This window comes from Manis javanica, chromosome 9 (genome assembly GCF_040802235.1).
Source record: "Manis javanica isolate MJ-LG chromosome 9, MJ_LKY, whole genome shotgun sequence".
Taxonomy (NCBI): domain Eukaryota; kingdom Metazoa; phylum Chordata; class Mammalia; order Pholidota; family Manidae; genus Manis; species Manis javanica.
In genome coordinates, this window is record NC_133164.1 from 83,968,305 (window position 1) to 83,993,569 (window position 25,265).

At 37.8% G+C, this 25,265-nt stretch overlaps 2 long non-coding RNA genes across 3 annotated transcripts in view; one reads left to right on the forward strand and one right to left on the reverse strand.

The window, feature by feature from the left end:
• Positions 1-25,265, forward strand: part of LOC108395760 (uncharacterized) — a 48,439-nt gene that overhangs the window by 3,615 nt on the left and 19,559 nt on the right. For both annotated transcript variants that reach the window (XR_005061344.2, XR_001852754.3), the window contains one exon: positions 22,723-22,961. This is a non-coding gene — a long non-coding RNA (uncharacterized lncRNA). The remainder of the gene's footprint in view (positions 1-22,722; positions 22,962-25,265) is intronic.
• Positions 4,716-24,301, reverse strand: LOC140843421 (uncharacterized). Its single transcript, XR_012121162.1, has 3 exons — positions 24,102-24,301; positions 23,860-24,012; positions 4,716-6,737 (listed from the first exon to the last, which is right to left on the reverse strand). It is a non-coding gene; the product is annotated as an uncharacterized lncRNA (long non-coding RNA).

Below are 25,265 nucleotides of genomic sequence, written 5' to 3' on the forward strand. Positions count from 1 at the left end.
TGCCACACTATGACAAACAAAACGTGACCAGACACTGCCAGATGTCCTCCAGAGGGCATGGAAATGGCAGGGGGAAGTGGAGGGATCACTTCTGTTGAGAACCACAGATCTAACTCAGTCTTTTCTCTATTTTTTCCATAGCACCACAATTTCTAATTATTTTGTTTTGCTTTGACTCCCCTATTAAAACGTATGCTCATTATGACATCTTTGTGCATTTAGCACAGTGCCTCACATCAGAGGTGCCCAGTAAATATTTATCAAGCAAAATAATGCATGAAAATGAGACTCTCAGAATCATTAATAATAAAACATTTATTGTAAATAGCATGCCAGGCAGCCTGCAAATACCTGACATATCTTATTCCTGAAAACAACCCTAAGAAATACTCATTATTATACCCATCTGACAGATGAAGTTGTTCAAGTCTGGGAGAATGAAGTAATTTGTCCTGCCATTCTGACTTCTGGTCAATGATCCAAATAATAATGATATACCGCCATTTGATTTTTTTATTTATGTAAGTTTCCTTGGTTTCTAGTTGCTAAAACTAAGGGCAAAAAGATAGTGATTATATTTGAAATATCTAACAACTGAGAGAACATGGGCAGCATCCAATTCCAAGGACTTCTGATCCTGAACTAGTGTGTCTCAAAAGAATTATCAGCTTGTACCCAGATCTTTGGGGGTTTGTTTGAGTATATTTGCAGGAATCCCTGGAAGGTGGAATAGCTGGGAAAAAGGTGTGTACATTCAAAATTTTCATAGATGTCCAATTGCCTTCCAAATCATCTTACCTATTTAAAATCCTACCAGAGATACATGGAAAACCTCTTATCTCTGCCCATGCTAACAAACACTGCATATCTCAATCAATTTCATATTTGTCAGCCTCCTAGGCAAATAAATGTCCCCTCCTCTTTTTAAGGTTCATATTTGAGAAGGTAAGCACATTTTTGTGTATTTATTAGTCACTTTAATTTCTTCTTTCACCTGTTCATAACTGTGTCAAATATTCTATTGTATTGGTTTTCTCTGTTCTATTTCTCTTCTCTTTTTAAAATAGTCAACAAGAACCAGCCTGCTTTTAATTAGCTCAAAAGATCATTTGATAGAGAACTAAAAACAGTGAATAGTGAGGGAACAGGGTTAGGTGAGCCAATAATGAATGCAGGGAGGTGCCGTGTCCTGATTTTAAAAATATATATATTGTTTGGTTTAAGTACCATATTTGTGTAGCAAGAGTAAGACTTTCAGGATACCATACTGAAAAGTTTTTAATTTCATCTCTCTTCATTCCATCAAAGAGTTAATCCACTCACATGTTTCCATTTATCCATTACCTCTTCCTATAGAGGGCACATTTATAATAGCAATAAAATGATGAAGTATCTAGAAACAAAGTTAACAAGAAGTATGTGCAAGTTTTATGAAGAAAACTTTAAAACTCTACTGAGGGATGTAAAGGAACAGTTAAGTAAAATAAAAGATATAATTTATTCTTTCTAGCAAGATGCAGTAGTGAAAGCATAAAGATGTTTATTTTCCCCAAATCAATCTTTAAATCAAAGGAATTGCCATTAAATGACTAACAGGATTTTTTAAATTGCCATGGTTCTTCAAAATTAAACTGTGTTAATCTGTTTTGTTTTGCAGAATGAATATTTTATTACTAGATTACAAAAAGAAAGTACAAAATAATTTTAAAACAGAACTTATTTCACAATAGCCAAAGAAACTCAAAAAAAGAAGGGTTGAGGATGGGGGAGGGCAGGTGAAGCCCCTCCACATATTAAAGTATATTTTGAAGTTGATAATAACTAAAATGTAACTGATTTGTACTGAGAAAAAAGAGAAAATAAAGAACATTGAGACAAGAATAGAACTCATATGAAGGTTTAGACTTTGGCAAACGTGGCTTTTCAGACGAGGGATAAATTGAATTGGTACTACTGACTACTTTTAATAAAAAATAAAACTATATTTCTATCTCACTCCTTTAACAAAAATAAAACTTAACTGAATCAAAGATTGAAATGTTACAGTAATTAAAAATACACCTATGTGTGTTCTAGAACAGTGGTTCTCCAAGTGGGGAGATGTGTGTGGCAATTTGTCCTCCTGGGGGGCTTTTCACAATGTCTGGAGACATTTTTGGTGATTACAACTGGAGAGCAGGGGATGCTACTGGCATCTAGCGGATAGAGGCCAAGGACGTTGCTAAACATTCTAACAACGCACAGGACAGACCCCAACAAAAAGTATGCTGTCCGAAATGTCCATAGTGCCAAGGTTGAGACATATTCTGGAAGAATCCATGAATCTGATTTGGGAGTGGGGAAGGCCTTTCTGATCAGTACACAAAATCAAAAAACAAAGACAAGAAATAAATGTTTATAAATATTTTGGTTTTTTAAGAAATTATATTTGAAGAAAAGTTCCGTAAGATTTTTTAAAAGCAAATAAACTAGGAGAAAAAATCTTGTAGCATATGACAGGCGTTAAGACTGATTTAATTAATTAATGAAAAGCTCATTCAAACCCTAGGAAAGAAGAACTCTGTTTTTAAAAAGTGGGGCAAAGTCTACAGATAGATTTCAGTTCACCAAGAAGAGGAATATAAATAAACAAAAATATGAAAACTTTATTTTTCAGTCATTACAATAAAATAAATCAGAGCTAATATAGAAAGATTAATTTTACATGTTGATAAGTTTTTAGAACTACAGTATTATAAAAATTTTTATGTCTATGTTTTTTGGAATGATATTCAAGGAAATAGTAACAATGGCTCCCTTTGGAGGGAAAAAGGGGGAAGGGAATGGGATGCATGATAAGGAGGATTTTTTTTCATTTTACACTTTTTTGTGTAAGCCTGAGATGGGGGAGTAGGGGCAAGTGCCCAATCTGACTGATGCAGGGGGTTTACATCATTTTATTTTATCTTCTCTTATTCCTTCACACTTTCCTTTCTTTTAGATCTGAGTTTCTGACCTATATTATTTTCCTTCTCTCTTATGAACTTATTTTAACATTTCTGGCAAGGCATATCTACCACCATTTTTAATGACTAAATAATAGTCTGTTCTAATTAGTTGTAATTTAAGTACAAATCCCTATTTATTGGACATTTAGGTTTGTTCTAGTTTGAGTTGGAAAGGATTTTCGAAGATCCTATATAAAAACCTGAGCAGGGATTAAAATAAATTGTATTTGGGGCCTTTAAGTCTGGCTCTGCAGTCTAGGAGCCATGGGTGGTTAATAGTTAGCAAGTGTGAAAACCCCCAATGACTCCCTGGGAGCTCATTATTCATTGCCTTTTACAAAAAATAGTAACAAAGCCTGTCAAACCATTGACATTACTGAATTGGATGACCAAATCTGTAAATTAGAAAGGCTAATCCTGATGCAGGTAATTTCAATAGAAAAATCTGGCCAAGCATTATAACATGTAAAAAATAGGGCGAAATGCTTTTCCCCAGCATAAGTTAATAAATACTATCAGTGTATGGACAGAGTCAGCATATCCCTTGGAAGGTATGGAACATCTAAGTAAAGGCTTTCTCTTCTACTGGCATATTTGTTAAAGGGAATAATCTGTTGTCTCCCAAAGTGTTTCATCAGGCCTCCACAGGATGTCATGCAAAAGCCAAAACAATACTTCCATGCTACCTTAAAAGGGAAGAAAACATTACTTCCAAGCTACTTGGATATACTTTATTTTTAAAACTTAGATAGATTACATTTTATTTTTTCAACCCATTTGGAAGCTGTCCTCAGCCACACATTTCAGAGTAGATTAGAAGGGCTTCTCTTTGAGGCTGGAATACATGCCTAAATCAGTTTGTGTTTTTCTCTCCCCTTTTGTCTGTGCTTGTCAACAATTCACATACATCTACTAGTCCAGGATAAATTTTATTTTGAAAAAACTTAAAAAGCGCCAGGTGACCTCAGAAACAAGGGATTTGCCATGCTCCAAATGCCTCATTTTGCTTCTTTACTTTTCATTATGGAAATTTTTAAATATATCTGATAGTAGAGATCCTACTATAATGAATCCCCACAAACCCATCACCTAGCTTAAACAATTATCAACCCATAGGCACGCTTGCTTCATCTCCACCCTCACACACTTCCTTCTTTCCTCTGTTATTCCAAAGCAAATACTGGAGATAATCAGTTCTGGATAAGCACTTACAGTTAATGTTCTGGCTTACCTAGGTGGTAATTCCTACCCCCTAGTCTAAACGGTTTATTTACTAATGGAGCTAAGAAGACCTAGAATTATGTCCCATTGTATTTTCTTTTCCAACCATTTCTGTTTCTATGGTTAAATATTTTCTTCCCACCATAGAGAACAATTACATTTTATCTTTAGACAGTACTGCAAGGCTTTTAGTTCTAGTAGCTTCTTTTAGATCAATAACTGAGGCAAAGGTTCTCTTTTAGACAGTCCTAGCTTGAAGTACTTTTTTCCATTTCTCCTATTTGAATTTATCAGACTATGTGCCCTGATGTTTTTTGGTTTAGGAAATGTGTTCACCAAATCAGTATCTCACTTTGAGGCCTCTAGAAATGATGGTTTACTTTACTGAGTATAAGGAAAAAATTACTTAAAAAAATTAATGGCTCCAAGGACAATTATTTACTTTTCGGGTGTTTTGTGTGTGTGTGTGTGAGAGAGAGAGAGAGAAAGAGAGAGAGAGAGAGAGAGAGAGAGAGACAGAGAGAGAGAGAGAGAGAGACAGAGAGAGAGAGAGAGAGGAATGGGGAGATGGGGAAGTCTAGAAAGGTTAGACCCATCCAGTGTGGAGTTGTTTTCAATCAGAACAGCCAGATGGTAACGAAAACACACAGACAGCCCTTGTTCCAAAGTTTTAAAACATAACGTTTTGACCATTACGTTTGAAAAAGAATTTTAGATAGCTTATCTGAATATTTTTTCTTTCCCTTCTTTCCTTTCTCCCTCCCTCTCCTTTTCCTTCTCTTTCTCTCATAATTCTTGGACACACTAATCCTCACTGGAAATCACAAATCTTTGATTTATCCTAAATATTTTGTACTTCACAAGAATCCCATTTAGTTTTAAAAAACTAAACAAAACAACTGTTCCAATAATGGGGACTACATTTCTTGATAGGTTCACTTTGCTATCATCTGACAAAAGGACATGTCCATCCCGCCTTCCTTATGGGAAAGGATGCAGCAAAACCTGACACAAACTTCTGCTTAATTAGTTACTTGTCACATTTTGATGACAAAGTGCATTTTCTAAACAGATTAATGATTCTGTAACTACAGTATTTTGCCTTTTGTCATCATTTTGTATATCCTCCAAGAATTCTTTAGACTCCACGTCTGAAATACAAGCCCTTCTGTGTAGCTTTGAAATCCATTTCACAAAACTGTCTCCCCATTTTTCATACCTACAGTGTTGTTTAGGGAAAGTTTCCTCTCTAATGCGACTTAAACATAGAAAAAGTTTCCGTTCTAATATAACTTAAACATACACCTCCCTACATATATTATTTTGCTTATCAAACCAATTCTGCTTGAAAAAAATGCAAGAAATAAACTTTAGTGCAGGAAAGAACAATATAAATTTTGTTTGTTGGACTTTAAGTTGTGTAAAAATTTAACTAAGTTACTGTTAGGGAATCCTTATCTGGTAACAGGTGGTCTAAGCTAGCGGGTGGGGAGGGAAGCCTTAAAAAATATTGAAATGGGAAGTTGACTGCCTTCCCTCACTGATTAGCTGTAGCATTAGAATGCCTCACCTCCACCCCCGCCACCCCCCAGTCACACAGAGCTGTCATCCTGCTATCAATTGTTCTTGAGAGATAAAGCTGAGAAGGTTTGGGGGATGTGCAAATAGAGTTTGTACCCTTTCTTCCAGGTTAATGAAATTGAGGTTTATTTTCTTTCACGGAGGGGCCTCTAGATCTACACTCTAACTTCTGTCCACACCAGACATGATTTGACTATCCATAGAAATAAAGCAAACACAAAATAAGATAAAATTGTTTACTTCTAGGACTCAGCTTCATCTGATGCATCAAATTTGATTATTGGTGGCCCTAAATATAAGCCATGCTTGTGCCTGAGTGTGAGGTGAGGCCTCCCAACTCTGGGAAGTTTTCTGCAGCGAGTTTGGATTCTCTAACTTTTATCATCCTAAAAAGCAATTGCTGTTATTTGTTTAAGTTATCCTTGGCACCAGATTCTAGATACAATTACAGGTTCTACTTGTGATGTGAAATAGTGACATTATTCACTTAACAAATATTGACAGATATTCTTGAATGCTTACTATGGGTCAAATTTTAAGTTGGTTGGTGTGAAAATAAAGTAAGCAAAGACCAGTAGGTGAATGTGCCCAGGATGTTAAAGGAGAAATTATGAGTAGTTCAGTGAATTTACAAAAACTGAAGGAAGTAGAGTTGGCAACAATACAGGGAAAAGTAGGCATTTTGTTCAAAGCTGGTGAGAGAACAAACCAATGTATACCTCAAGTCTTACAAATGGGTGTACGTTTTGATCTTCAGTTACATTTTTGGTGCTTTATTCTAAGGTTCAGAGTTCTGATTTGGCAGATACAGAACTTAGATTTCATGGAAAGTCAACTTCAAAAGGTACATTGAGGTCAGATTCCTAGACTGAGATGCGATCAATGCCTTTTTCTGTAGGAAATGATGACTATTTGGCAACACTTCAGAAAGATGAAGTTTGTAGTTTTCTACAGAATAAATCACAGGCAAAGAGTTTGGTTAACAGGGTTTAAAAAAATTAAAAGCCCAAGATTTCATTGTGACTCTGAAAATGGAAATGATTTTTTACTTGGTACTTTAAGTTTCTAAAAATAAGGCAAGATTAACTGTGCTTTGATATTCAGTGCTGCACACACAGTTACTACAAACACTTAACATATAGCAGACACATTACCACTGGTGATGTTATAAAAAAAAATGAGGAACTTAGGTGAGAACATGAGCCCACTGCAGCCAGGCCGGTGCCAGAGTTTACACTGCATAAGTCAGCTGTTTTACTTTGCTCTGTTTGTCCTGTTCACACTGCAGAGGTCAAAGGGTGCAAAAGGCAAAGGCTTGCAAAATGCTTAATTGCTCAGTGTCACCAGCATCCTTGGGAAGTGTTACCCTACAAACAGATGGTTGACTAATTATTGTAGTGACTAAGATTACCTCTTCAGCCAGCTCATAACTATTATTTAAATAGGCTGTTTCCCACTTTGATTGGCAAGATGTTCTAAGCTCTCTGGTGGGGAAGGAATGTTCCTTAAGTGTTTCTGTAGAATGAAACTGCAGTTTGTAACCAGTTCTGGGGAAGGAGCACTGCTGTTGTGGGGTTAACGTCTAAATCTGGGGCTGGAAACCCTCACTTGCTTTTTTGTGTGTGTGTGGTAAAAATAGACCGTTAAAATTTCCATTTTAAAAGGTACAATTTAGTGGCACTAAGTACATTCACATTGCTGTGCAATCATCACCAACTATTACCAGCTCCAAAACTACTTCTATCATCTCAGACTGAAACTTTGCCCCCATAAACACTAAATTCCCATTCTTCCTTCCCTCCAGCTCCTGCCAGCTGCTCTTCTACCTTCTTTCTCTGTAATTTGACTGTCCTACATCCCTCATATAAATTGATCATACAATATTTGTCCTTTTAAGTCTGGCTTATTTCACTTAGTGGAATGTCTTCAAGGTCCATCCATGCTATAGAATGTGTCAGAATTTCATTACCTTCTAATTTGTTTTTCTTTTAGCATTTTTATTTTAATGCAATTTCAGCCTTGCAAAAAAAAGTGATGAGTAGTACAAGGATTCCCATAAACCCCTCACCACCTAGATTCCCCAGATTTGGTTCGTTATTTTACACACACACACACACACGCACACACACACTCGTTTCCCACGTATGTTTTTTATCCTGAATCATTTGAGAACAAGTTGCAGATATGTTGCCCCTTGAGCCCTAAATACTTCAGTGTGTATTTTCTAAGCACCAGGATGTCCTCTGACCTAAAAAATATAAAAATTAAGAAGCTAATATTGATGTAATTCTATTAACCAATAATATATGAATGATATTCATATTTTGCTAGTTGTCAAATAACATCCTTCATAGGAAAGCAACAATTTCTAGACTAAGATCCAATCTAAGGTCACACATTGTATTTTAGTAAGCATATCTCTTTAGTCTCCTTTAATCTGGAACAGTCTATCTTTGCCATTCACGACCTTGTTATTGTTGTAGAGTAAAAGCTCATTATTTTATAGGATAACTCTCACTTTGGCAGTGTCTCGTGTTTCCTCATAGTTAAATTGAGGCTGTGAGTTTTTGATGGACACGTCACAAAAGGGACACTGTCTCCTTCCAAGTGCCTTGTATTAGGAAGCAAATGATCTCCATGACCTGTAAGAGTTGACCTGTAAGAGTAATGTTAACTTTGACTACAGGTAAATGTGGTGTCTAATTCATTATGATTATAGCTTTAATCAAATGTTACTACCACATTTATCAATTGGTGATTTCTAACACCATAATTTCTTTGGTCTTCATTTTTTTTAAAGACATTTATTTATCTCCGTTATACTCTACAGAAGAGTTATTCCTTTTCCATTTGTTTGTTTGCTTGTTGATATTAGTAAACAATATTTTTAAATTCAGTGGTTTATAACTACTATTTTTTGGCATTCAGATTATCTCATGTTTGGCCAGTCAGAGTTCCACAAACTGACTCCATCCTCCTTTTGACTTAAGTCAATCATTCTTTGAGGACTTTCTTGTTTCAAGTAGGACAAAGTACCCAGGTTCACGTTGATTTTCCCTGCCTTAGCTCTGGAATCAATCTCTTCTCCAAGAAGCCCTAGTTATTTTCAGTAGAAATAGAAGATCTATGATTAGAAACCAAGATCTGTGCTCTAGGTGTGCTTATTGCTACTGGAGTGTCATTACTTCTCAGTCCTCTCAGTGGACAGATGTAGAATGCACACACGCAGACTCCTCTCCGTCCATATGTTGAACGTGGTGAAACCTCCAATTTCAGTCCAAAACTACAGGACTCATTTCAGTCTTCCCACTTTTTATACTTGTGACTCTCTTCTCTGACGTTGAGAAATCTGTTTCAACTACTCTCAAGATAATTGCTATTTATTCAGTCCTAGAATATACCAGTCATGCCTCTGCAAAGAACAAACCTGCTATTATAATTCAATATTCATTTATTTTTTGTTTTAGTCTGAAGGTACAAGGTCAAAATGCTATGCTGAAGAGTTACTTGAGTTACTTTTTTTTCCACCCTCTTCAGTGTGACTAGTATTATTTTGAAATACATTTGTTTATTACTAAATTTATATCCATCCCATTTTATGATTCTGCCACATTCTTTTGATTTTATTATATTTTCTGTGTTAACGTAAAATATTAGCATGGTTCCCACATCAATACTAAGTAGAAGGTTTACCTATGGAAGGATCAGTCCTGCAGGCTCCTCCTACTATGTATAACCCCTCTACGTAACCGAGATCATTGGTCTCTAATGTTTTCTTCCTGTGTTTATTTTTGAAAAAAAAATGAGCATATATATATATCTTTATTATACAATAGGTAGTACACTCTAGATCAGCAGTGCTCAAACGTCTTAGTCTCAGGGCGTCTCCACACTATTAAAAATTATTGAAGAGCCCAAGAGCTTTTGTTTATGTGGGCTATATCTATTGTATTTACTGCATCAGAAATTAAAACTGGGAAATTGTAAAAATATTTATTAGTTCAATTTAAATGAACAATATAAGCTTCTAAATAAATATATTTCTAAGAAAAATGACACAATTTTCTCAAACAAGAAAATAGAAAAAAAGGATGTCACTGTTTATATTTTGCAAATCTCTTTAATGTATGGTTTAAGAGAATACAGCTGGATTCTATATCTGTGTCTTCAAGTAATCTCATATTATGTTGGTAGAAGCATATAAGGAAAACCTGGCTTCAAGCAGTTACGTATTTGGAAAAAGGAAAAGTTTTTTTTTAATTGAAGTACTGTTGATACATGATATTATATTGGTTTCAAGTATATAACACAGTGGTTCAGCAGTTACCCATATATTATTAAATCCTCACCCCGACTAGTGCAGTTTCTATGTGTAAATAGGAAGATGTCGCAGAAACATTGGCTATATTCTCCATGTAGTACTACCATTCCCATGACCAACTTATATTATGGTTGAGAATTTTTGCTCCCCTTTATCCTCCTCATCATCCCCACCACCCACCCCAACCCCTCCCCTCCCTCATGGTAACCACCAGTCACTTCTCAGTGTCTATGAGTCTACTGCTATTTCGTCCATTTTGTTTTGTTTTGTTTTGTTTTTAGATTCCAAAAGTAAATGAAATCATATGGTATTTGTGCGGTTTATTTCACTGAGCATAATACCCTTTAGAGTCATCCAGGTTGTCACAAATGGCAGGATTTCCTTTTATTTTCTTTTGTAAAGCTAAATAATATTCCATTGTGTACATGTACCACTTCTTTATCCATTCATCTATTGATGGACACTTACATTGCTTCCTTATATTGGCTATAGTAAATAATGTGACAATAAACATAGGGGTGCATATATCTTTTTGAATCAGGGATTTTGTTTTCATTTGGTAAATTCCTAAAAGTGGAATTACTGAGTCATATGGTATTTCTACTTTTAGTTTTTTGACGAACCTCCATACTGCTTTCCACAGTGGCTACAGCAACTGACATTCCCACCAACAGTGTAGGAGGGTTCCCTTTTCTCCACATCTTCCCCAACACTTGCTATTTCTTGTCTTTTGGGTAGTGGCCATTCCAACTGGTGTGAGGTGATATCTCATTGTGGTTTTGATTTGCACTCAAGCATCTTTTCATGTGCTTTTCATGTGCTTGTTGGAAATCTGTATTTCTTCTTTGGAAAAATATCTGTTCAGGTCCTCTGTCCATTTTTTAAATAGGTTATTTGTTCTTTTGTGTTGAGCTCTTTATGTATTTTGGATGTTAACCCCTGATCAGATAAATCATTTACAAATATATTCTCCCATACTGTATGCCTTTTTGTTCTGCTGATGGTGTCCTTGCTGTGCAGAAGCATTTTAGTTTGATGTAGTCCCACTTGCTCATTTTCTATTTTGATTCCCTTGTTTGAGGAAATGTGTCCAGGAAAATATTGCTCATGGTTATGTTCAAGAGATATTTGCCTATGTTTTCTTCTAATGTTTTTATGGTTTCATGTCTTACATTTAGACCTTTGATTCATTTCAAGTTTACTTCTGTGTATGGAGGTAAACAGTAAACCATCCCTTTGCCTTTAATCTGTGTCTTTATACTTAAATTGGGTTTCTTATAGACAACATATAGTTGGGTCTTGTTATCCTCTCTATTAGTCTCTGTCTACTAAATGGTGTAGTTAGATCATTCACATTTAAAGTGATTATTGACATAGTTATAGTAATAGCTATCATATTTTAACTATTTTTAATTCATTGTTCTTGTTCTTTGTTTCTTTTGTTGTCTTCCACTCTTTTTTTGCCTTTTCCCATTTTAATTGAGCATTTTTTTATTCAGTTTTCTCTCTTTCTTAAAAATTTTTACTCATTGCCCTACAGTTTGCAATATACATTTATGACTAATCTAAGTCCACTTTCAAGTAACATTATACCACTTCATGAGTAGTGCAGGTCCTGTATAACAAAATATTTCTAATGCTCCCTCCCATCCCTTATAATATTGCTGTCATACACCTCACTTACCCATAAGCTATAATCATCCAGTATATTGTTACTGTTATTTTGAGCTGTTATCTGTTTAATCTGTTAAGAATAAGAAAAAAATATTTTATTTTACTTTCATTTCTCAGTGCTTCATTTCTCAAACTCTGTTTCTTTACATAGATCTGAGTTTCCAACCCATATTATTTTCCTTCTCTCTGAAGACCTTCTTTTCGCATTTCTTACAAAGCAGCTCTACTTGAGAATTTTCTACTTGAGAAAATTCCTTCAAGTTTTGCTTATCTGAGAGTTTTTATTTCTCTGTTGCCTTTCAAGGATAATTTTGGTGAATGTAGAATTCTAGGTTGCTTGTTTTTTTTTCTTTTAATGCTTTAAATATGTTACTCTACTCTTCTTGCTTGCATGGGTTCTGAAGGAAAGCCCAGTGAGGTTCTTATCGTTCCTCAGTAGATAAGGTGTTTTCTTTCCCTCTCTCTGGTTTCTTTCAAGATTTTCTCCTTATCTCTGATTTTCTGAATATGATATGCCTGGGTGTACATTTTTTGTTATTCATCCTGTGTGGTATTCTTTGAGCTTCCTGAAACTGTGGTTTGGTGTCTTATTAATTTTGGAAAACTCTCAGCTACTATTATTTCAAATATTTCTTCTGTTCCTTTCTCTTCCTTCTGTATCACAATCACTGTATAGTACACGTTTAGTAATTGTCCCATGGCCCTTTGATCATCTTTTCCACCTTTCTCATTCTTTCTTTTCTTTGTTTTTCATTTTAAGATGTGCCTATTCACATATACTCAAGCTCACTTTTCAAGCTCACTCTTTTTTGTCATGTCCAGTCTACTGATAAGCCCATCAACAGTATTCTTCATTTCTGCCACAGTGGTTTTGATTTTTTCATGAATTTTTCATAATTAAATTATAGCACATCTTAATTAAGACTAGTTACATTTCAAGTGCTCCATGGCCCATGTAGCTAGTGACTAACATGATGGACATCTTAGGTATAAGAAATCTCTATCTCTTATTCTTGCAGTGTGAAAGCACAAACTCTGTGATAAGACTTTTTTAAAATTGTGGTTAAAAAAGAAACCATCTTAAATTTAAGAAACCATAAAATTATCATCTTAACCAATTTCAGCATACATTTCAGTGGTGTTAAATTTATTTATTTTATTTATTTATTTAAATTTTTTAGTGGTGTTAAATTTATTAATGTTGTTGTGCAACCAATCTCCAGACCTTTTTTCACCTTGCAAAACTGAAACTTTAATGGGCACCTTAAATAACGACTCCATCATTTCCCTCTCGCCACAGCCCTGGTAACCACCATTCTACTTCCTGTTTCTATAAATTTGACAACTTTAGGAACCTTATATAAGGAGAGTTATAGAGTATTTGTCTCACAAGTGAAGTTGCTGGATCATATGGTGGTTCTATTTTCATTAATTTTTTGAGGAACTACCCTACTGTTTCCCGTAGCAGCTGCATTCCCACTAACAATGCACAAAAGTTCCAATTTCTCTCCATCCTTGCCAACACTTTTATTTTCTGGTTTTGTTTCTTTTTTTCTTTTATTTTATAGTAGCCATCCTACTATTAGTGGGTAGGATGTGGTAGAGGTACTATCTCATTGTGATTTTGATTTGCATTTCTCTAGTAATAAGTGTTATTGGGAAACTTTCCATATATTTGTTTGGCCATTTATATATCATCTTTAGAGAAATATCAATTCAAGTCACTTGCCCATTTTTAAATGGAGTTTTTTGTTGTTGTTGAGTTGGACACTGATTTTTATATGTAGTAAATACAGTTTGAGGCACTCTTAGGGTAGCCCCTCGATGTGAATTAGAAGTCATTACATGGATTACTAGTTTTATGCATGTTATTTAGCAACACATAAGATTAACCTAGCACTTCATAAGAAAGGAACCAAAAACAATCAAAAAACATAATAGAAATCACTCTCCTGACCTAGTACAAACATGACCCTTTATATGTAATAATTAATTTTCAGTTCTGGTTGCTGAAGGTCAGTGAAGAGATACTTAAGCTCAGTGAGGCCCCAAGATCTGTGGAATGAGGAACCAACTACAAAGCAGAAGTTATAGTCTGGTCACTATTTTCATCAGAATTTCCGATAGTACTTTAGGTCTTTAAGACATCTAGATGCATTTTGTTATTTAATTCAACTTTGTTTTTTCCAAGTGGTCATTCAGTTCTCAACACTGATTGAATAATTCATTCCTCATTTGAAAAGCTACCTTTCATATGTGCTTAAATCTTATAAGAGTTTGAGCCTGTTCCTGGCTTACCTTGTCTACTCCATTTTTTAGAATTTATTCCTGTAATACTAACACAGTATTTTAACCATCATAGCTTTATAATATCTGGGGGAAGAATCTATTAATTCTTCCCTCTTCCTTTTAGTAATAATCCCTCCACCCTAAATTATAGCTGAAAATGTGTACATGGCTAACAGCTGCAAACTAAATATCTCAGCCTGCCTTGCATACAGGTGTGGTCAAGTGACTAGGATGTAGCCCATGGTGAGAGAATGAGTGCAGCTTCCAGGTTATCCCCTTAAAGACAAATGTACTTGGTGTGGAGTCTCCTGTGGCTTAGAATGTGGATGTGCAAGTTAACCAGCTTCTGCCATATGGAGAAGACACCAACCTAGATAATAGCACAAGATGAAAGAAATCTGGATCCCTCTATAACTTTGTGGAATACATTTCATTGTAACTGCACAACATTCACCTCTGGATAGTTTGGGGGAAATTAAAGAAAAACCTTTTTTTTCTGAGCCCTCTATTTTGTGTCTCTTTGCATATAACCTAATTAACAAGAAGCTGTTAACAATAACTCTTTTTTCTATTAAAATTCTATGTCACTGTAGAAAATTCAGAAAAGGGTGAGCAAAAAAGAAGAAATATGCCATACTTCTTTATAATTAATCCATTAAGAGATGAACATTTGAGGGTATATATTTTCTGTGGTGATTTCTATAGTGGTATACATATAGATAATATTATATACAAAATTATTATATATATGTAGAAAGAGAGGAATTTATATTCACATAGTTATATAGAAATGGATATATATACATATAACAAAAATGAGGTTATGTTCTACATCTGGGGTTGTGATATACATTTTTCACCTAACAGTGTATATCATGAACTTTTCCATGTTATTAAATATTCCTCTGGATGTATATAATTTATTTAACAAACCACCCACTGTTGGGCATCTAAACTGCTATAAATTTTTAACCATCATAAATAAAATTGAAATAAAGGATTTTATAAAAATATATGTGTTCATCCATGATGACTTACTTAGGATATATTCCAACAAATGAGATCTTGAGTCAAGCAGTGGGCAAAGTTCTGTTTTTTTTACATGCATTGTCATATTGCCCTTGAGAAAGAACATATAAGTACAGTGTAGAAGTGTTACTTTCTCTTTAGCCTTTCTGACATTAGGTGTTGTGGGTTTTTAACTAACAAAAAAAATATTGTCAATCCCTCATTTTCTTTGTTTTCAAAGACATTTAAAAGAGAAGTTGAGAGAGACTTAAATGGGTATATTGGTAAAAAGAAACTGTAGGCTTATATAGGATAGGGTCGTGATCCCTAAAGAGGACATGGAGGTGGGCTACCTCTTTATTTAATTTCACTGGTTGAGCCAAGAAGCCATTATTGGAAGCAGTGTTGTAAGGAAGTACCAGATAAGATCCAGGGTAAAGAGGATTTAGCAGTCCAGTTGGGACTAGATTTAGAGATGAAGTTTGGCTTCAAGGCCAAAAAATTAAGGAAATTGGTGGAGATGTGAAGCATGTGGGTCATGCTAAAGTGGCATGGAACATGCTAGAACAGGTTAGAGTGGTTCCTGAATTAGTAGTGTGATTGAGAGCACTGAGTCTAGACTCAGACTGTCTAGGTGCATGGTGTTAGGGATTATTGTTATCTGTTGACTGCAGCACCATATACTCATATCCACAGAGGGTATGAGGTTCAGGAACATTTAAGAGACAATAATTGTTATTTAACATTTTAATATAATTATGACCACTTCGGTGTAGCACAAAACAAAGATAAGAAGCATAATCCCTGGAAAGGAGTCAACAAAATTATTATTTTGTATTAAAAAAAAACCTAGAAAACCGAAGAGAATTACTAAGTGCTCACTAATGAACTGTGTATGACCTTGGGCAAGTTACTGAATCTCACTGAACTTCAGTTTTCTTCCTTTATAAATTAAGGTAAAATGATAATTGACTTACAAAGTTACTGTGAAGATTCTGTTAGAAAAAAAAAAAACACAGGCCCAGCATGGGGTTACTTACCCCAGACCAAGTTGCCAAAGTGGGGCTTAGTGTCCAACCTAATTGCAGTCTCAGCCTCTCCCAGGAGTGGAATTTTAAGCTAATGAGTCTGGAATTTCCAGGTCACTAGTGAGGAGGTGATCTGCATAAGACCCCCTGCTCCCCCTGAGGGAGAGCAACCTTCCCTGAAACCATCCCTAATCTCTTCTTTTGCTAATAACTTTTGCCCACCTTCCCATCTATAAAAACCTTTCATTTTGTACAACTCCTCAGAGCATTCCTCTCCTGTTAGATGGGATGCTGCCTGATTAATGAATCATATAATAAAATCAATTATATCTTCAAATTTACATGAATTCTGCTTTTTAACAATTCAATGGGGAATATGTGTAAACATACAGCATAGTGCCTACTATTTGGCAACTGTTGAATACAACTATAATTTTATCACATATTGCTATTTTTATTGTAGCAGTGAGACGGGGACCTTGGGTGTAGTCAGAGTAGGGTGAGGGCCTCCAGAAAAAGCAAGGCAGGATATTTACAGTCAAAGCAATGTAACAATGTAAAGAAGTCCCTATTGAAACTCTGTGTTAAGCACTATGCAAAGTCAAGGTCACACTAATTCTCTAGAGTAAAGATACCAGACTAGGAATATAGACATCTTCAGTGAGATCAATTAAAGGTAAAAAGGCCAGGAGCAACTTGGCCTGAAATGTTTGAGTGTTCCACAAATAAAGAAGGGTATCTCAGCATAACCCGTGACTTCACTGTAAACAGCCCTAGCAAACAGACAACAACCCAGCCCGCCTTAGGGGCAGGGCAGGTGGTACAAGTCAACCCTAAGCCCTCAGTTCCCAAAAATCCTCAACCGCCTATAAGACCCCTAGACAATGCACCACCCTGGGCTCTCTTGTCTCCTCCTGGCGCAAACCAGGAGCTCTGCCGTCTCACTGTATCTCTCAATAAAAGCCTCTCCCTGGCTCTCCCACCTTGGGTGTTTGCCAAGTTCATTCTTTGACTCGGCAAACAAGAACCCTGGCATCAGCAGCTATAGGACAAATTTTTAAAAATCAGTAACTTCTCTCTATGTCATCCATGAACAGCTGAAACATGGTGGAAAGAAGTCTCCTTGATAGCAGGAAAGAAAACACTTGTAAAATTCTTCAGAATAATCTTAAGAAATATACTAGACTTCATGAAGAAACCCAAAATGTACTCAGAGAAACAGAAAAACTTGAATAAAAGAATAAAACTGCCATCTTCCTGATGTTAAGGCTCAGTATTGTACAGCTGTCAGGTTTAACCAAAACTCAGTCAAATCTCAATTCAATTTTGGGGAAAGAACTTGTTATTCTAAAGGAAACGCTTTGGAAGAATGAGTGGCAAACAAGAGGACTCAGGCAGAAATGAGCAAAACTTTATTGCAAAGGAGCCAGGTCAGGGAGAGTAAAAATGTTCCCTGCCACATTTTCCTCTTTCAACACAAAAATAGTTTTGTTTCCAGAGCAAAAAAAAAAATTCTTATTTTCTCTGTTAAAGTATGCCAAGGAGAAAATAAAGTCTCCTTTTTGGCTACTACACTATTACTACCTGGGTGTATTGAAGAATTAGGAATCTTTTATCCTCTACCCTTCTGAGTTCACCAAGAGACATGTAATACATTCTCTTTTTCATACTTGAAAAAACGTTGTAGGGTGGGTTTATTTATTCTCAGCTCTACCTTTTTAGAGGGGGAATGAAAGGACACGTATCCCAGGAAGGTTGACAAAGCCTGTGAGCGTCGGTTGCCACGGCCGGAGTCACTCCATTCCACTCAGTGCGACGATTCCTGCGCATGCGCGAGCCGGCTCCAGCCTGGTGCCGGGGGCGGGGCCTGGAAGAGGCCACTCCCCGCTCCTACCTGGGCCTCCCTGACCCGGCTCCAGCGGCCTGCAGAGTTAAGGCCCCGACCTCCCTCGGTCTCTCCCACCAGGTCCTGGCCTATCCCCAGAGGCGAGTCAGTGCTGCCCTAGGTACTTTTTTTTGCCTTGTAACAGATACAGTGTTTTTGAATGACTGCTGCTGTGCTTCCTTGCGATAAGCTGGTTTCTGTTTGCTGAACCCTTCCACCTGGGAGAGGGCAGGAATCCACTCCGGAAGAGCGAGGATTTGGTGAAAGGGAGAAGACGAGGGGCGAGCCTGCCACCCTTCCTAGGACCTCAAGGAGAGGCGAGGATCCCGGCCGGCAGTGGGCGCGCGCACCGGTCAGGTTTTCTCTTTCGGGGCTGAGTGAGGACACACTGAGGCTGGGGCACAGGAGATCAGAGTAAGGTTTCCCACGAAGCTCTTGGTTCCCAAGAAGTGGGATCAGACCCAGAAGCTCCGGCAGGCAGATCGTGTGGACTGGGGCAGAAACTGGGTGGCTGACTGGAGATTCGGGGCCCGGATCCGAAGGGGGTAAGGGGCAGAACTGACAGCAGAGGCCTGACTGGCCCCACTGGCTGTGAAATAGGCTCGGAGGAGTGACGGTAGGAGAGCCCACTGGGCACTGACCAAGGCCCAAATTACTCCAGCAGCAGACTTCACCGAGTGGACGCGGGCATCACCCCGAGGCCCGGACCTCGCACCACCCAAGGAACTTTGATCACGGAGGCATCAGGAGGATATATAACCCTGCTCATTCTCTCAGAGCAAGAGGAGGAGGAGACTAAATGGGAGAGAATTTTATCTAAAGACATTATCTAGCTCAACCAGCTAAGGATTTTAATCAGCCCTACTGGGATGTTGAACTTTGAATGGACCAAATGTTTTCACTAAAACAAACCTGGGTAAATGGGAAGAAATGGAAATGCTGTCAAGGAACTAAATCGAGCTTTTCCTCTGATGCCTGAGAAATGAAGGGCAGGGTGGCCAAGGGAGGTGTACTTGTAAATGGGCAGTCAGGGAAAATGAACTCCAGGTTCCTTTGCACGTCTGAGTTGTGTGATTTTACAACCTTGCTGCATCCTATTTCCGCTGTGTTGTAGGAACTGAAAGACTGCCTGTGTTCCTTATTTATTTAAATTAAGTACATAATGAGTATTCATTACATATAAATTAGAAAAGACAGATGAAGAATAAGAAAAAATAATCCCAAATCACTCAACAGAGATAAGCACTGTTAACATTTTGTTGTATATGCTTTTGAATTTTCTTTTCATGCATATTGCTATGGTCTGAGTGTTTGTGTACCCCCAAAATTCATATGTTGAATCCTAACCCCTAAGGGGGGTGGTAGTAATAAGTGGAGTCTTTTGGAGATGATTAGCACATGAGGGCAGAGTTCTTATGAATGGAATTAGTTGAAAGATTGCCTTTAAAATTAAGCTGGCATTTGGGAGCTGGGGGTGCACATATAGCCCATGGATTTCAGGATGCTTAGCACTCTAGAGAAATTAATTGCAGCAAAAAGAATAACAGTTACCACATTGGTTACTATAGGTTTCTTTTATATGTGCAATTTAATACAAATTGGGTGAAAAGAGTATTCAAAAGGCAAAAAAAAAAAAGCTACTCCCACATGATAATTGTCCATGGCTTTTCTGGACAAGCTTTAAAAACTATGTCTGTGTAGACCAACATCAATATTTAATCAAATTAAATGAACTCTTCTGAGACTCTATTCTAGGTAATAATCCTTTGTGTTTTTATAATAATCTAGAATTACCTTTTTTAGCTGGTTTGAAAAGTTAATCTTATGACCCAGGGGAACCCATTATCTCCATTCTATAAGTGAGAAAACTGAATACATGAGAAAAATAAGGAGCAAACCCAGGCCCTCCGAGTGCTAGCCCAGTGTTAATTTCACAACACCAGTGTTTTTCAGGGAGTTATTTCTGGAAACTTCTTCCTCCCAAAATACAGGATAGGATCAGCTACTCTCGTTCAAGTGGGAGTGATCCGGAGCCCAGGCCTCTCCCTCCCAGTCCTGTCTGGAGGTGTCTCTCCAGCACCACAGAGCTCTACCACAAACAAACTGAAAACCACTGCCTAATGCCACATTACTCCCAAACCACTTCAGCCTCCCCCATTTCCAGCCATCATTACTTGGTGTTGAAAACAGAGAGCCTGACATCAACTGGTGGGACAAGTAATTTTGGGCACAGAGTAAATCACAAAAATGGCAGTATGGTAAGAGGAAACATGCCAGCTGAATTTGAAGACATAGACGTGGTTTAATTTATCCTCCTACAATATACAATCATTACTGTCTGGACAAGTGCTTTGGGGTCAACTGATTGTTGAAATATGACTTTTCCATGATGCAAACATTCAGCTGCCCGGTCAGAACTCAGAGGCTACTGAGAATGATTCTCCTGGTGAAAACATCCTATACCCATTAAGGCTCTGTCTCCACATCTGAATGAGAAAGCAGGGGCGGTCACTCTACAAAAGGGGACAGCTCAAGACTGTCAACAGACCATTGCGAGCTGGTTTCATTCGCTCAGCCACATATGCCTCCATACAACTGTCCAGAGGATTACGCCAATGAGGAGAGGGCCTTTTGTCAGAAACCCTGCCCCAATCCAACTATTTTTAAAGCTGCCTAGAAAGACAGGTCTGACTGAAGCTCTGCACACATTCTGGTGACCCCAGTCCTGGACAAAGCACTTTTACAAAGAAGCTCTTTGTAAGAGACCTCTGTCCCACATTATGTATACCTCCTCTAAAAACATAATTTTAAAATGTTTCATCATAGTAATACATTCTCTAAGTTTAAAAAAAAATAGTAGAGAAGGGCTAATAATGAAAAGTAGTCCCCACTCCAAGAGGGAAAATTCTTTTTAACTATTTTAGTCATTTCTGTTTTTATTCTTAACAGTGATTGCCTCATGTCTTTAAATAATATGCTAACAGTGCTATTTCTTGAGGTAGCATTTTCTGAAGTTATCTGTTGTCTTCCTACTTGAAGGATGAAGATTTAGCTCACCTTTCCTCCTGCCAGCCTCTTTCCTCAATAATTATGTTCTTATTTTGAATTCCTTTCTTGGATACATTTATAATTTTAAATAAGCACCTTCATTTGTTATGTCAGCTACTGATATTATCTCTTTTCCCTCCATCTCTCTTGATTTACATTACTCAGCTTTGTCATCTGTCTTTTCACACTGTCAATGACCAGGACTTTTCCAGTCTGCTCTGAAACTGTAGTAAATCTTCAGGTTAATCTATACAGTTGAAACTAGGTTAGTATGTTTATTATAACAGTGTCAGATACTATTGGTTGCCTACCCAGCATCCATCCCCAACCTCACCTAACAGAACCTAACAAGACCTTGGTTTATTCAGGTGTCTGTCCACCGCCACATGGGAGGCCAACTCCATCTTCAGCCAGAGAGAGTGGATCCAGCAGAGCTAATTAGTGTTTCTCAAACTTAGATGTACATCAGAGTGAGCTGGGAGGCCTATTAAAGCACAGACTGTGGGGCTACATTCACAGATATTCTGACTCAGTAGGTCTGGGGTGAGGCCCCCAAAATGTGTGTGTATACCTCCAACAAGCTTCTGGATGATCCTGAATCTGCCAGTGTAAGGAACATGCTTTGAGAACCGCTGGTCTAAGTGAAGCAGAGCCATTTCAGTAACTAGGATGTTGCTCTGGCTGCCTTAATAGTGATCAAAATAAATGGACAGTTTATTTCTCTGTCACACAAATTTTAAAACTAGTAGGAGTGTGAGATAGTAGTTGGCTCAGCCTCATGTGAATGTCTTGGTCCCAGGTTCCTTCTACCTGTTGCTCTGTCATGCCCCTTAGGAACTGCCCTCATCTTCATGTTTGAAGCTGACTCACTGCCCCCAAACCTTCATGCTAGCAGAAGACAGGACATGAGGCAGTGGAGAGCACAACTTATTATAAAGGAATAATCCCGAAATTGCCCACATTATCTCCAGTTACATCCGGTTAGCCAGAACTTAGTCTCATGGCTACACCTAGGTGCAAGGGAGGCTGGGAAAGGCAGCTTCCTGCTCAGTGATTATGTATCCAGAGAAAGTTCAGGGGGTTCTAATACAAAAAGGAAGAAGAGAAAGGGTATCTAGAGGTAGTTAACCATCTCTGCTGCAATGGTTCCATTCTCCTCTCCAGCAATTACTTAGAGGTGCACATGACACAGTTAAAGCCAGTGAGACAGGAAAAGATGTCTTCTAAGGGCTTTCGGGAAAGTTTTCTTCTCTCCAAGAGAGACATAGTATATTCTTTGGGGTTCTGTCATGTTGGGTGTGAATGCTGAAAGAGCAGTAGGCATCTTGCCACCTTAAAGGGAGCCAGCCTTTGGACAAATCTTACAAAGTAAAGATGACACAGAAAAAGATGCAAAGAACCCATGTGTGTGATGATAGCCCAGAACCACAGAATTAGCTGGTCAGCCCCAAAGCTTTCCTGCCCATAGAGTCCTTGTTATGTTGGGTAATAAATTTATTATTTTTTAAGCCACACTGAATTGATTTTCCTGTTGCTTGCACCAAATCATCCTGATGAAAAGGGTGGTTTTCTCATTTCTTTCTTTTTATTTTTGCATTGTTGTTCTCTTTACCCCACCCTAAAATCTCAAAGTTAGTGTGAGATTTAAGAATACTCAGCCCTTTCTGTTTTGTTCCCCAGATGACATGTCCTGAGCCTGTTGCTTGCTGACTGCATCTGCTCTGCAGCCGCCACTCTGAGACTCCCCAGTGACCTTGTTGGAAACTGCTCTTTCCTGGACGCCAGTGTCTTTCCCTTGGTTTATTCCTTTGTCTTGCTGAGGCATATTGCCAGGTAACTTCCTAAGAAAGGATACGTGGGAAGTGAAATTTCTGCATCCTTGCATTTTGGGATCTGCAGGACATCTGACTTCCTCTCAGGTATGGCCTCTGTGCATCTATCAGGCTCAAATTGCCTCCTCTGTAGTTCTCTAGGTACCACTTCCTCTCTGTCTTCCAGAATTTATTGAACAGTTTATGTCACTGATGGTCCTTCCTTGTCTCTTGATTGCTCTTTGATTATAGCTCTTTATTTCTTTACTGTCATTTTAATGGGGCATCAGGAAGATCACATAAATATGCCATTCCTCATTTTGGAACCATTAGTTTTATCCCTTTTTAATAAGACTAATAAATCAGATTTTGAAACTGAGTCATTAGGTTAGGTACTTCACATTTCAGTACTTTATGAAAGAACTACGTCTTACTACATCTTACTTACATCCCCTGCCCCACAAAAAATTTTTTTAGTACATTCAAAATATAATTAGATAAGCAAACTTTGTATTTGCCTGGGGATTTTCACCCACCACATCTTCTGGGTGGGGTACTCCCTTCCGTGAGTGCTCTTCAAACTGCAGTCAAGGAACCAGAGTATCTACAACTGAACAAAACTGTAGAGCATATAATAGCAGTTGTTTATTTTCCATTAATTATGAAAAATTCCTTTTTAAAAACATTTTTGCCAAAATTATGACCAAACATCCAGGTCGCTAGAAATTTACAGTTCTAAAAGAAGTTCCTTTTTTTTTAAATTATTGTAAAGAAGGAAAAGAACTCTTAAATTCCATAAACACATGAAATAAACATAAGAAAAAGCCTGCGTCAACAAGTACAATGGAAAGAGCATGTAAACAAGTAAAATGACTGAATATTAATGGGCCACTTAAATGTGTTCATATGTAAGAGGTAACTTTCATATTTTTAATAGTTAAAGTCCTTACCAATCTTATGAAGATCTTTCTATCACATAGCTAAAGAAACAAACTAAAGAAATTACCTTGCATCAAGTGACACAGGAAAAAATTGGCTGAGTTGGGGTTAATTTCTACTTCTGCTAAACCCCAAAGTCTATGCCCTGTGCACTTCATCACCCTGTGTGAGAGGCCGGTGCATCCATTCTATCTGCTCTCATTTCCCAGGGCTGCTGCAGCTGGGAGGATTGAAAGAACAGAGATTTGCTGTCTCACAGTTCTGGAGGCTAGAAGTCTGAAATACAAGGCTTCGCAGGGCCATACTCACTCAAAGGTTCTGGGAGAGAATCTGTCCATGCCTGTCTCTTAGCTTCTTGTGTCACAGGCAGTCCCTGGCGGCCCTCAGCTTGCAGCTGCGTTGCTGAGAGCTTGGCTTCTGTGATCACATGGCCTTCTCCCTGCACCTGTGACGTCACACTGATGCCGGGGTTCTTGCTTGCGGAGTCAAAGAATGAACTTAGAAAACACTCAAGGTAGGAGAGCACACTCAAGGTAGGAGAGCGAGGAAGAGGCTTTTATTTAGAGATACAGTGAGAGGACAGAGCTCCTGGCTCAAGTCAGGAGGGGACAAGAGAGCCCGGGGTCTTGCGTTGTCTAGGGGATTTATAGGCCGTTGAGGATTTTTGGGAACTGATGAAGGGCTTAGAGTGTGGACTTGCTAAACGTGGTCTTAGAATGTTTGTCCTTGATGAGACATTAAGTCCCTTTTAGCATGCTAAAGTGAATCTTACCCATGATTATAAACAATTAGCATAATAAAAACATGGGGTACTTTCCTTTATCTGGGGAGTATCAACTGATCTCACTGAAGAATGACTCTAGAGCTTAATGTTTAACACAGAGTTTTGGTAGAGGGTTTCCTTGCATGTAGTTAGATTGCTCTGACTGCAAATATCCTGCCTTGCTTTTTCCGGAGGCCCTCACCCTACTCTGACCACACCCACAGTCCCTGTTTCACATGGCTCTTTTGAGGATATTAATCATGATGGCTTAGAACCCCCCTGCTTCAGAATGACCTCATCTTAACTGATTATATTTTCAATGGCCCTATTTCCAAGTAGGTCACATTCTGAGGTCCTAGGAGTTGAGACTTCAACATATGTCTTTGGGGTGATACAACTCAACCCATAACACCATCTTGATTGGGTTTCCTTTTTTATAAAGGCTCTAGTTCAACCACTTCCTGATGAATAAAGGTATTGTTAGTGTAGGGGAGGAAAAATTGTCCTCTGCTCTTCAAAGGTCTAAGAATTAAGTTGGCCTGAGATAGATTAACAGGAAAAAATCAAATGTATTTATATTCATCTGGGGGCTCCATAAGACCAGGAAGCTCACAGGCAGCCAGTTGAGGCTTATATGCCCTCCAGAGCTCAGGAGAGGGGTATGGGTCTGGACTTCAAAGGGAAGGAAGCTGACTCACAGGAAGATGAAA